The sequence below is a fragment of the Cricetulus griseus genome, chromosome 5 (genome assembly GCF_003668045.3).
Source record: "Cricetulus griseus strain 17A/GY chromosome 5, alternate assembly CriGri-PICRH-1.0, whole genome shotgun sequence".
Lineage (NCBI taxonomy): Eukaryota > Metazoa > Chordata > Mammalia > Rodentia > Cricetidae > Cricetulus > Cricetulus griseus.
The window spans coordinates 31,760,605-31,774,008 of record NC_048598.1 but is presented as its reverse complement, the minus strand read 5'-3'; the positions used below and the strand labels follow the sequence as shown (position 1 = coordinate 31,774,008).

The 13,404-nt window shown below is 39.6% G+C and overlaps 1 protein-coding gene across 6 annotated transcripts in view; it reads right to left on the bottom strand.

Moving 5' to 3' along the window:
• The window catches only part of Rabgap1l (RAB GTPase activating protein 1 like), a 560,109-nt gene that overhangs the window by 50,693 nt on the left and 496,012 nt on the right, over positions 1-13,404 (bottom strand). The gene's annotated exons all lie outside the window — the stretch shown is intronic.

Here is a 13,404-nt window from a genome sequence, read left to right as displayed (position 1 = left end):
GCACAGGTCACATATCCATGAAGGATGCCTGTTTGAGGGGCTGCAGGTCAGGTTGGATCTAAGAGAATAGAGGAACTGTTAGCCAAGGCCATAGAGGTCTAAGGTACACAGGCACCACCAGTCTAGTGAGGAAGATGGTTCCAGGAGCCCAAACCACAGAGCGCCTACAACTGTCTACCTCACATTCCCACAACAGTTACTAAGAGTTATTATACAAGCCAGGCTTATACTTCCAGACTGCCTGTGCTGAGTAAGACAAAGAGCTTACAGCTAAATTAAAGCTTTTTTAAATTTAGGGTCCAGTGTGCTGGGTTCTACAAGGAAAGTGTAAGCACTATTTATGGAGGAGTCAAGACATAAAGATTACTCTCTTGGAGTGGGAAACTGCAAGGCAAATCTGCAGGAGAACTGCAAACAGACTGAAAGTGGCATTTGTCTGCCTTGATAGCAGTGATTCCACCACACCCCTACAGAACCAGCAAGCATAGCCAGTGCTCCTATGTACCAGGCACTGACTGCTGAATGTCTTGTATAATTTAATTCATTTGAGCTTGCCATTAATGAGGTAGACACCATTATTATCCTGATTTTACAAATGAAGAAACAGGCACAGAGTGACTAAGTAATTTACCCAAGATTATCCAGCTAGCGGGATGTGGGATTCACTTAAATCTAGGCAGCCCAGGTTCAAAGTTCTGGCCCTGAACTGCTACCTACCATTTCAATATCATTGTATGTTTGATTTTGTTTTGTTTATTTAAAATCTTTATGCGAGGGCTAGAGAGACGGCTCAGAGGTTAAGAGGACCCATATTTGCTTCTCGGCACGCACATGTTGCCTGACAGTCATGAGTGACTCTAGTTCCTGGGGTCCTGACATCTGCTTCTGGCCTCCTTGGGCACTCGTACACATGCGGTGAACATAAACTCACAAAGGCACATACACATACAGACAAATAATAAATAAATAAATAAATCTTAAATAAAATCTAAATGCTGTAATTGTGCCTTTTATTTTTTCTTCCCAGTCTTTTGTCACTTAACCTTTCCAAGTACTTGACCACTGAATCATACATACTACTTCAAGTTAGGTAGAAGATACGCAACAACAACAACAAGAATAGTGCATGGAATCGGAGAGATATCTCAGTGGTTAGGAGTGCCTGTTGCTGTTACAAAAGCTAAGAGTGAGTCCCAGCATCTATTTTTGGGTGACTCACAATAACCTGCAAGTCCAGTTTCAGGTGATCAAAATCCTCTTCCAGCTTCTGCAGGAACCCACATACCCACCCACACAAAGGCAAAACCACACATAATTAAATCATAAATTAAATATTTTTAACAGAAAAATAATAGTCCTCAAACTTCATTTTTCCCCACATTTTTCCTCCTGCTCCTCCCACTTTCTTCCTCTGCTCCGCCTGTCTACTCCTAAGAGAGGGTAAGGCCTCCCGTAGGAAGTCAGTACCATTATCTCATTGAGGCAGGACCAAGATACCTCTCCACCCCCAACACCACTGTGTCTAGGCTGAGCAAGGTATCTCTCCATATAGAATGGGCTCCACTAAGTCAGTTTTTTAATGGTCTAAAGCAGTAGTTCTCAACCTCCCTAATGCTGTGACCCTTTAATACAGTTCCTTATGTTGTGGTGACCATAAAATTATTCCATTGCTACTTTATAGCTATAATTTTGCTACTGTTATAAATTATAATGTAAATGTATGACATACAAGTTATCTGACATGCACCCCTGGTGGGGTTGCAACCCACAGACAGAGATCCACTGATCTAGAGGCTGACACAGAAGTTGTATAAGTGTTATAAATAGACTGAGGTTTGAATTTCTGAAAGATGACATGGACAACACTTTACTTTTGATGACAATTCCAGGTATGTCTTTAATGGTGGTCAACTAGAGATCATGTAGTTATAGACATTCTTTTGCGTATAAGAACTATGGGCATTGCTGGGCAGTGGTGGCACATACCTTTAATTCCAGAACTTGGGAAGCAGAGGCAAGTGGACCTCTGTGAGTTCAAGGCCAGCCTGATCTACAAAGCTACACACAGAAACCCTGTCTCAAAGAACAAACAAAAACAAACAAACAAAAAAGAACTGTGAGCACTGAATTAATGGAACTCTGGGAGCTCACACATTGGCTCCCAAGATCTCCATGGCCCATTGTTGAACCTGCTCCTTACAGACTTGGGAAGAACATGTATATGCTCATCAAGTCAACAGATGGACTATGCCAAATGCTCTGAACAAAGACGGTTTGAAACATTCTTTCATTAAGAAACTTAGATGTTATAACAGAAATGCTAACTCCATGCTATCATGGGTTACAGGATAGCATACTTTTACAAATTCATGAAGACATTTGGGACAGAATGGAAGGAGACAGAATGTGAGGACTGTCACACAGGAAGGTTTTGTTACTACCCTTTTGGTAGGGTATTGTAGGCATCTGTAGTTACCAAGTACTAGAGACTGATACACAGTAGGTCTGTTACACACACTGCCATTGCCAGGTAGCAGGCATTTTCTCACCCCTCCTCTTCTCCCCTTCTCATTCTCCTCGTTCCCTCTCCCCTCCCCCCATGCTCCCAATTTGCTCAGGAGATCTTGTCCCTTTCCCCCTTCTCCAAGGGACCATGTATGTCTCTCTTAGGGTTCTCCTTGTTTACCAGCCTCTCCGGCAGCCTGGGCTTTAGGCTGGCAATCCTTTACTCTATGTCTAAAATCCACATATGAGTGAGTACATATAATGCCTGTCTTTTTGTGACTGGGTTACCTCGCTTAGAATGGTTTCTTCTAGTTCCATCCATTTGCCTGTAAATTTCAAGATTCCATCGTCTTTTTTTTTTTTCTCTGAGTAGTACTCCATTGTGTAAATGTACCACAGTTTCTCCATCCATTCATCGGTTGAGGGGCATCTAGGTTATTTCCAGGTTCTGGATATTACAAATAATGCTGCTATGAACATAGTTGAACAGATGACCTTGTTGTAGGAATGTGCTTCTTTTGGGTATATGTCTAAGAGTGACATTGCTGGATCTTGTGGTAGACTGATTCCCATTTTCCTGAGAAATCACCATACAGATTTCCAAAGTGGCTGTATGAGTTGGCACTCCCACCAGCAGTGGAGGAGTGTTCCTCTTTCTCCACAACCTCTCCAGCATAAACTGTCATTGGTGTTTTTGATTTGGGCCATTCTGACAGGAGTAAGATGGTATCTCAGAGTTGTTTTGATTTGCATTTCCCTGATGGCTAAGAATGTTGAACACTTTCTCAGCCATTTTAGATTCCTCTATTGAGAATTGTCTATTTAGTTCTGTACCCCACTTTTTTTTTTTTTTTTTTTTTTGGTTTTTTGAGACAGGGTTTCTCTGTGGCTTTGGAGGCTGTCCTGGAACTAGCTCTTGTAGACCAGGCTCGTCTCAAACTCACAGAGATCCGCCTGCCTCTGCCTCCCGAGTGCTGGGATTAAAGGCATGCGCCACCATCGCCCAGCTTGTACCCCACTTTTTAATTGGATTATTTGGTGTTTTGGAAATTAGCTTCTTGAAAAAATCATGGGGGCTGGACAAATGGTTCAGTGGTTAAGAACACTTGCTGCTCTTGCAGAGGACACACATTTTGTTATCAGCACCCACAGGATGACTCACAACCATTTTAAATTCCAGTTTCAGAGTGTCGAATGCATATGAAGACTATACAATGGCATATGAATTAGTCATCAATCTCATTATCAAGAGAGGGCATTTAAGGTAGCCTCTCCTCTGCAGGTACCAAGCATGTACATGGTAAGCACACATACATACAGTCAAGACAGTCATACATATAAATTAAATAAATATTTTTAAAATTGTTTAAGTTATTGTGAGGCAGGCCTGGTAACAAATGCCTGTAATCCCAGTACTTAGGAAGTGGGAGCAGGAGGGTCAGGTGTTCAGGCATCTCCTTGGCTACACAGCAAGTTTAGCCACTGTGGTTACATAAGATTATCTCAAAAAACAAAAATATGTGATGGTTAACCATCATTATCAACTTTACTGGAGTTGGAAACTCCTATGAAACATGCCTTCTGGGCATGTCTGGGGGAATATTGCCAGACAGGTTTAACTGAAGAGAGAAGACTCATGCTGAATGTGGGCTGCAAAACTAACTGGATTGAGATCCCAGACTGAATAAGAGAGAGGGAAAGCAGGAGGGCAGGTGTACATCAGCAATCCTCTCTCTTTACTTCCGGACTGTGAATATAATGTGACCAGGGCCTTACACTCCTACTGCTATGCCTTCCCTGCCTTGATGGACTGTATTCCTCCTAACCTTGAGACTAAATAAATCCTTCTGGCATTACATTGTTTCTTGTTAGGTACTTGGTCACAGCAGTAAGAAAAGTGACTGCGAAGAAATAAATACATTATTGTTAGGAAGTTACAGAGGCTTTCTAATGGAACAGTAGGGCTGAGGATGTAGTTCTGAGGAGTAGAACTTGCCTAGCATGCAAGAGACCTTAGAGTCTTTTGATTCCCGGCAGTGGGAAAACCAAGTTAATACAAAGTAAAGAAATAAAAGAATCAAACCATGTTTTTTGAGATTGCTAATTTGGAGGCTGGAGATATGGCTTGTCAAACATGAGGAGAGGAGCTTTGGTTCTAGTACCCATGTAAGAAGTCTGGCACCCTGAAAACACCTGTAGCCTCAGCTCCAAGGCTCCAACTCCCTCCCTAGCCTCTTTGTACACATGTGCATATACTCACACAGTCACAAGTGTGTGCACACACACATGAACATACAATTTAAAAATAATGCTAACCTGGAAAGGGTGTGTGGGGTCTCTGCAAGCATTATGGCCAGCTGGGAAATGATTCATGTGAGGTGGAGAATGAAATGGGTCAAAAGCACCACTTTAGCAGGTGCTGGCTCAGAAACTTCCAGTCTGACCTCTTGGTTTATTTTTCTTAAACATTTAAGCACAATAAAAATTTGGGGGGAAATCTCCACATGACAATCATCACAACAAAGCTTTAGGGGGTGGCTATAGGAAAACTTCCTTGCAAAGTACACCTTTTCAGCAAAGTACCTGTGACCTTCGAAATAAGAATGAGTTCTATTGAGTGACAGTGCCCAGGGTAAGGGCCTAGGGAAGAAGGCTTTGTAATAAGCGTAAGCATAGATTCTATTGATGGAGGATACCAAGTACACAGGACTTCTTTTATAAGGAAGTGCTCTATTCACTGATAGACAGAGTTCAAGATTAGGGCTACATAGTGCTCAGGATTTGGGGGGTAAGGTGCAAGCTGTCTCCATAGAAAAGCAAAAACATCACTAGGCTGGATCACCAGATGGCTCAGTGGTCAAGAGCACTAACTGCTCTTCCAGAGGCCAAATGGCACCCAAATGGCAGCTGAAACTTGATTGTAACCACAAGATCTGACACCCTCACACAGATAGACATGCACATAAAATAAAAATAAATTACAAAAAATAAGCACTTCCAGTTATGATAAGCTTTTTCTGGGGTGTGAAATTTTCCTATACCTACTGGAATCTCTTAAGGCCTAGGGCAGATTTATTCAGGTAAGTGTATTCTAAATGTCTAGTGGTTCAAAAGAAATCTTTTAATTAAAACACAAGAATAGACAGCTGAAGGTTATGTCCATAATTTCTCTGAGTCTGGGTATTAGGAGACATATGATGGCAAAGGGATGGTAAACAGAGAGACATATAACATGCTTAACAGAGGGTATTTTTGTTACCTAAGTGAGAAAATTGTGATAACCAATTAAAATGGCAGTTTTCCCTGATATGTTTGACAGAGCCAATAATGACATCTACTCTGTGGAGTAATTTCTAAAATAATACATAAGAAAGAGACTACTGAGATTTTGTATGCTGTGCTGTGGAAATATTCTATTAGAATTCATCTCTTTAATCATGGAGGAAGCAAAACTAAGAAAGAAGTGAAAGCACTGTGCATTATAAACTCAGCATGTGAAGAATAAATACCTAACATAAGGAGATCCTCTATTTCCCCACCCCCAAAAAATCACATCTTGGAAAAAAAGGACTATGAAAGTAACTCTAAAAATTGACTGGAAATAATACTGAATACTTTTTGTATATAGACAAGATAAAATAAAAACATATTTGAAATCATGTTTTCCTCTATACCCAAGTAAAGATCAATGGGTTCTGAGTGCTTCTTTGAGGTATGTACACTCTAGTATACACATGTACAACAGTTCTTCAAAGTCTGGAGTACAGTGGTGTTTACACCCCCTATAGAGACAGAAGAAGGCAGGACAAAGAAAGTATAGAGAAATGTGTATTTCAGCCCTCAATTCCCTTTAACCCATGGTAACCAAAGTAGAAGGAGGTACCCAGCAGCTAGGGGGTAAAAGCTCTGACTAAGAATGCAGATGTTTGAATCTCAGTTGAGAGCTGCCAATGACAGTTTATAGTTATTGTTGCCATTCTTAATTCATGTTTTCCCTAATAAATTCCTGACTTTATTAAGTCAGGAATTATTTATTAATAATTTACCAGAGGACACTGACTGTATAAATACAAGAAGCTAAGATTTTGTCAGGCTTAGTTCACCTATCACATATCACTTCCAAGGGAATACCTGAAAAAGAAACAGTGAAGTGTGAAGTACTCATCAAGTCATTCTGATGTCACAAGCTTCCTCCAAGCCAAGCAGAGGATGTGTGGAAAGTATAGAAGATCTCATTAAACTGAGTAAGGATGGAGAAGAGGGGAGAGAAGGGAGAGAGAGGTCTGATTTAACATTTAAATGTTATTTAATTATATTTATTACAAGAAACTAAGTGAAAATTGTCAGCAATGCCCAAAGTTAGAACACTGAGCCCACTGAACTTTGCAAAAGATCTACAGTTCACCTTTTGTAGTAAATTCTATAAACATGGTATTGCTACCCAAACTCCTTGGACAGTGAGGTGTACCTGTATTTCCTTAACTACTGTCATTGAAAAGTATAAGGCAGATGTCACGAATCATCATCCATTTCCTCTGTATATCCAAGGGTTTTAGACTATATGTAAAATGGTTTCTACAGAAATCTGCACAATAAGACTTTAGCTCAAGGTTACATATCTCATTGATAACCAGAAATAAATGCCATCATTTGAAATACACAGGAAAAATGAAAAGGAAAACAACATAATTCCACAGTTCAATTTTATTTTTAAGGTATTTTTTCACTCATTTTGGAGAGGCTGCTGTCAGAAACTGGCTCCACTAACTCAGCCTCTTCTCAGGGAAGGCTCTGGAAAACAAAAAGTCTTCTGATTTTCTAATACAATTCAATAGAGTGGATGTCAAGAGCACTAACTGAAAGAGGAAGTATTTAGTACACACTTAGGGTCTAAATGGGCTTCCTACACTTACCACAATCTCTTTGGTGAAATTTCTAAGACAAAAATACAAAAATAATCCATGGAGCAGCTCTCAGAAGTCTAGTTTTCACTGTTGCCATCAATGAAATACAATTCTGTTTATTTCAAGGAGCATGCATTTAAGACCAATACTTATAATTAGGTACTGGTAACAGCAACATTTATGACTGAGATTACAATTCATTGCTTGTGTTTGTGTGTGTATACAAATATATTACATATACATGCATATATATCCATATGTATATTTAAATAGTGTTACTTTTTGTGGTGTTTTGAATGAAAATGGCCCCCATAGACTCATAGAGAGTGGCATTATTAGAGGTGCAGCCTTGTTGGAATAGGTTGTGGCCTTTTTGGAGGAAGTGTGCCACTGGGGGTGTGCTGTGAGGTTTCAAAAGCTCAAGCCAAGCCTAGTGGCTCATTCTCTCTTCCTGGCACCTGCAGATCTAGACGTAGAACTTTAGTTATTTCTCCAGCACCATGTCCGCCTGCATGCCACCATGCTCCCTGCCATAATGATAATGGACTAAACCTCTGAACTGTAACCCAGTTAAATCCTTTCCTTGATAAGAGTTTTCATGGTCATTGTGTCTCTTCACAGCAATGAAACTCTAACTGTTTCAAAATTAATCTTATGTAAGAAATATGGCATTTCGTCTTCTCCATCCTTCACAACCACAAACCTTGTTATATGTGAAAGCTGTTCTGAGATGATTTGGGGGAATAAAACTTATACTATAATACAGAATTTAAGCTATAAAGTACAAGTTCATACCTAAAAAAATTACAAGTAACTTCTTGGGCCTAAGAACGACTCTATAAACACATATTTTAAGTAACTGATAAATTCTGGTACTTCCTAACTCTCAGCAAAATATTTATTTCTCTTTCCAAGAGCAAATTGTTACTGGCTGACATAATAATTAAGTTAGCTTTTATAAGCACTTTGTTGTCTCTATAAAAAATACAGTAATTTAGATTCATTAGCGTAAATGGAAGACACTACAAAATTGGCTAAGTTAAAGAATGCTTAGATTTAATCTTTTCCCATTAAAAGCCATCATTTCCTTGAACTCCATCAATTTTACTTCCAGAACTATTGGTTGGCTTAATTTGGGGGTATATTTTCCACTAAGAAACAAAGTTAAATTTAAATCGAAAGACTGAAAAGACAGTTAACTGGGCTCATCAAGACATTCCTTACCAATACTCAAGATTTTTATACAATTATAAAATGTTAGTATCATGACTTACAGGAATTCAACAAAACATTGATTTCTCAAATGATAAATTCATTCATTTAAAATGTATTAAGAATCTTTCAGAATTCTACATTTTCTATATTTCTTTTTTCAATGCTAGTAATTTTCTGAGGCATGGTTTAAAAGATTATTTATAAATGAAAATACATAAGGACCAGAAAACATTAAGACAAAGTCCACATGAAGCAATTCATTTCCTACCCTTACTTCATAAGAATATGTACACATGAGTTTGTGTCTTATTTCTAGTATGGAAGCCAGACTAGGCCTCCATAATCTCAAAACATCTTACTTATATAACACAGAAAATGAGAATCCAAAAATATTCACAAAACTTTGTAGAGAAAAACTATAATAAGGGGCTTCTATGAAAACCCAGAAATAACCAATTACCTTTGTATGTGCATGTACACATGTTCATGTGTTATGTGCATGTATGTGTAGATGCATGTGGAGACCAGATGTGAATGTTGTCTGTGTTTCTCAGTCATTTTCTAGACACTGTCTAACTGAACCTTGTACTTGTTGATTCTGTTAGACTGAATAGCCAGAAAGTCAATGGGATCCTCCTTGCTCTGCCTCCCCAACACTATGGTTACAGCTACACACCAAGCTGGGTGTGGATTTTTTTTTCCTTTTTTAAAAACTCAGGTACTGAGAATCAAACTCAGGTTCCCACACTTGTGTTACAAGTACTTTACCACTGAGCCATCCCTCCTGCCCATCAACTACCTTTGGAAAGGAGAAGCCAATCAGCTTGCATTCAAGGGAACTTGAACCTAAATGGAAAGTCTTTCTGTCACTTAGGTGCTTTGCTGACAGAAAAGCCACAGGATACAAGACATCCTTGACTTGACTCAGGAATCTAAATGAAATACATGTTACCTAGCTAATCTAGATGAAGTAAACATCTGATATTGGATCGGATCCTATTAAGAACATAATGAGTTTTTGTCAGGCTGTGGTGGTGCACACCTTCAGTCCTAGTGCTTGGGAGGCAGAGGCAGGAGGATCTCTGAACTCCAGGCCAGCCTGGTTAGCCACAGATACATAGAGAATCCTTACCTTGAAAAACAAAACAAACAAACAAAAACTCCTAATTTTTTCATTATGTATTTATGCCACTTAAGAAAAAGAAATAAGGAGCCGAGAGAGGTGGCATGTGGCTAAGATAGGAGGCTAGAGAGTAAGAGGCAAGACTGAACTACACAATGAATGTGGGCCAATTTGAGCTGTTTAGTCAAAGTCTTTCTCAGAACACCTGAATTAATTAAACTCTGCTTTTGTGGGTGTGCTTTAAAAAATCTGGATGACTAAAGAGTATAAAATATCTAAATCAATTAAATAAACTCTGTTTTCATGGGTTTGGTTGAAAAATTAGATGTCTGAACATGTTCAGTCTGGAGTAATATAGAGGAAGGGAACTGGTCCATGTATGAGAGGGTGAACATGCAGACAGATGGTCGGTCCAGTGTGCTGTGCTGCAGCCCAGCAAGAAGGACAGAGCATCTACGTAGAATGGCAGCCTGGAAGGAGTGTGCAGGGGCCCATGCAGGATGAGGAAAGCATCCATGGGAGTGCACAAGCTGGCATGAGGACTTACAGCAGGGTGGAGAAGACAGCTGCACAATTCAGGGGTGACAACAGGAATGGCAATTTGGCACATCAAGGGAGACTTAGCAAATTAGTTACAGATCCAGACTTCTTAGCTTCTTAGCACAGTCAGAGGAATTATAACATAGAGAACACTGGAATGAGCTCCATGGTACTGAGTTGTAAGGGGAAGTAACAGTGCAAAGTCAGTTTTCAAGCATAAAATTAGAAAAGTACAAGTGCCAGCACTCCGGAGGCAGAGGCAGGGGGATCTCTGTGAGTTTGAGACCAGCCTGGTCTACAAGAGCTAGTTCCAGGACAGCCTCCAAAGCCAAAGAGAAACCCTGTCTCAACAAACAAAAACAAACAAACAAACAAACAAGTACAAGTGCAAATGGGCATATATAAGTGTGTATGAATCTGTGTGTGCATGTGTGAGAGTATGAGTATGTTTGAGTGTGTGTGTATGTGTGAGAGAGAGAGAGAGAGAAAGAAAGTGTGTGTGTGTGTGTGTGTGTGTGTGTGTGTGTGTGTGTGTGTGTGTGTGTGTGCGCGTGTCTTTGACATCTAGCATTGCCTGCTGAGCTGACCTAGAAACAACAATATGGAGCCCAGAAGCAATAATTGCATATATCTTGGTTTCTAACTACTGTTGTCTTACTAAAGAATCAAGGTTACTTGGAATACAAAATGATCTTGAATGCTCTGAGGTTCTAAGATCAAGTTACATTCCAAACAATACCAGAGAGGCTGGAAGATGTTCCATGGATAAGAGCACTACACACAAGTATGAGGATCTGAGTTTGAATCCCCAGCACCTATGTAAAAAGCCAGGTGCAACCCTACAGTGGACACTTGTGTTGTGCAAGGACGACAGGACCAAGGGGGCTTGAGGGCCACCAGTCCATTTCAGGTTCACTGAGAAACTCTGTCACAAGGATATAAGACACAGTGCTCAGAGTCTTCCTCTGGCCTCCATCAGTGTACATATATCACATAGATATATACACACCTAAAAAATGTCAAAAATAGCCTGGTAGTGGTGGCACACACCTTTGATCCCAGTACTCAGGAGGCAGAGGCAGGTAGATTTCTGTGAGTTTGAGGCCAGCCTGGTCTGCACGAACTAGTTCCAGAATATCTAGGGCTGTTACACAGAGAAACCCTGTCTTAAGGGTTTCTTAAGAAACCTTCTTCAAGAAAAAAGAAACTGTTTCAGAATGGTGATAGCTAAAGAGAGTTGAACATTGGTGCTGCCACATAGCTCTTTGGTAAATTCTTTCAATTAATTAATAATATCTTTCTTTGAAAACTTAAAAGGACCAACTCTCTGGAGTGGTTTTCATATAATCCTACACAGGGAAGGAAAATTTCAGGTGTTACCTCAGGGCCCGCCCCTCATCAATCACTCTACGACGTTTACTGTATGCTTACCTATAATTCAGAGCTCACTGCACTATAAGGGTTTGTACAAGTGTAGTTCAAAATTTTACTGACCACACAAAAAGCAAAACCAAAAACCCACATATACATAACCTAATAAACAATCAGATGTTTTATAACTAAATTCTTATTTTTATGGTAAGAAAGCTACTCTCAAAATCCATGCCTATATCTAAAACAGAAATCAGGCAACATCTTCAACCAAGAGGCCAGCATATACAGTGTTTCACACAGTATTTCTGCCACATGATTGCAGAAAGTAATAAAAAACAATACATGGCACTTTAAAAGGTAAATAACAATAAGCCTGTTTTATTCTCTATAGTTAATACCGGACTGATGGGAAAGGGTATACTATACAGCATCATCCTTCAGCATAGCAAAGTTCCGTCTAGGCCACCCTGAACTGTTTTCATGGCTTTGCTTATAACTGGAACTTGACTGACTGAAGATCACTTCATTATTTGCTCTAAAGTAATGGATGGTCAGTTTATTTTAAATTTAAAGATCCACGGCTTATCAATTAGTTAGAATCCGTGAAAAATCTGTGGACAAAAAAACCAAAAGCACAACTACAATAACTTGCTAGTCCAAAAGTAAATTGTCTCCCAATAATAAAAGCAAATGAGGGACAATTCCAGCATTGGAGTCAATAGGAACAATTTAACATTGATAAAATAGGCAAGCACAAATCTACATAAATGACAAATTAAATACAATCCTATTGGAAGAAGGAAAAGAACTACATGCTCCTTGTAAGTCCATCCTTATTTCCAGTTCTACCCAGTACTCTAAGTCATACAGAAAGAGCTCCCTGCCTTCTGTCTTCCTCCCATGTGTTCCAAATGGTGAAAGTGACTACTTTAGACTGGGTTTAGCCTAGTGAAACACATAGCAGTATCTGCTGTGTCTCTATTCTCTTTATAGAAAAGCATCTAAGTCTTACAGAGTCAGAGCAAGCTTTGTTTTGGCTAAGGAGTACTGGCTTTTCTATTCAGCTCCAAAGGTCTCACAAAGAAAGCCCTGAGAGATGAGCAATGGAAAAGGATCATCTATTGGACAGTGTAAGAAATGACTTCCCTTATTCACGCACTCAAGGCTAGGTTAAAAATAGAGTACTGGAATTATTAGTCTCATCATTAGCAGCAAGGATTGTGAATTTTATTTCAAAATATAACACAAAAGATATCCCCTCATCTTTCTGTATAAAAGAAATGGGAAATAGCCATCATATAAAAGACTAAGTTTTGTTGGACACATATATTCATTACTACCACCACTCACTCACCTGGAGAAGGTACAAGAATGACGTGGAATACTCTAAGAGTCAATAAAGTTATGCACTAAGAGCATCCACATTACCTACTTTTCAGTCTGTCTTAAAGGAGGGCAATGATTGAATGATTTCTAAATGCTACTTCTTTGTGACAATCTTGTTTGTCAACTTGGTTGGGTTGGGAAGAATCTGGGAAATTAGCCTACTTCCTTCTCAGAGAGATGAACTAGGGATGAAGGCCTTCTCTAATGTGAACAGCACTATCCCCCAGCTGGTGACCTGGAAAGGGCACACAGGAAAAAGGAAACATTTCTCCAGCCTTCCAGTCCCCATTTCAAAATCAAGGAAACTGAGGTCAGTCTATTCAGCCCACAGACCTGGGATACGTGTTAAGTTGCTTT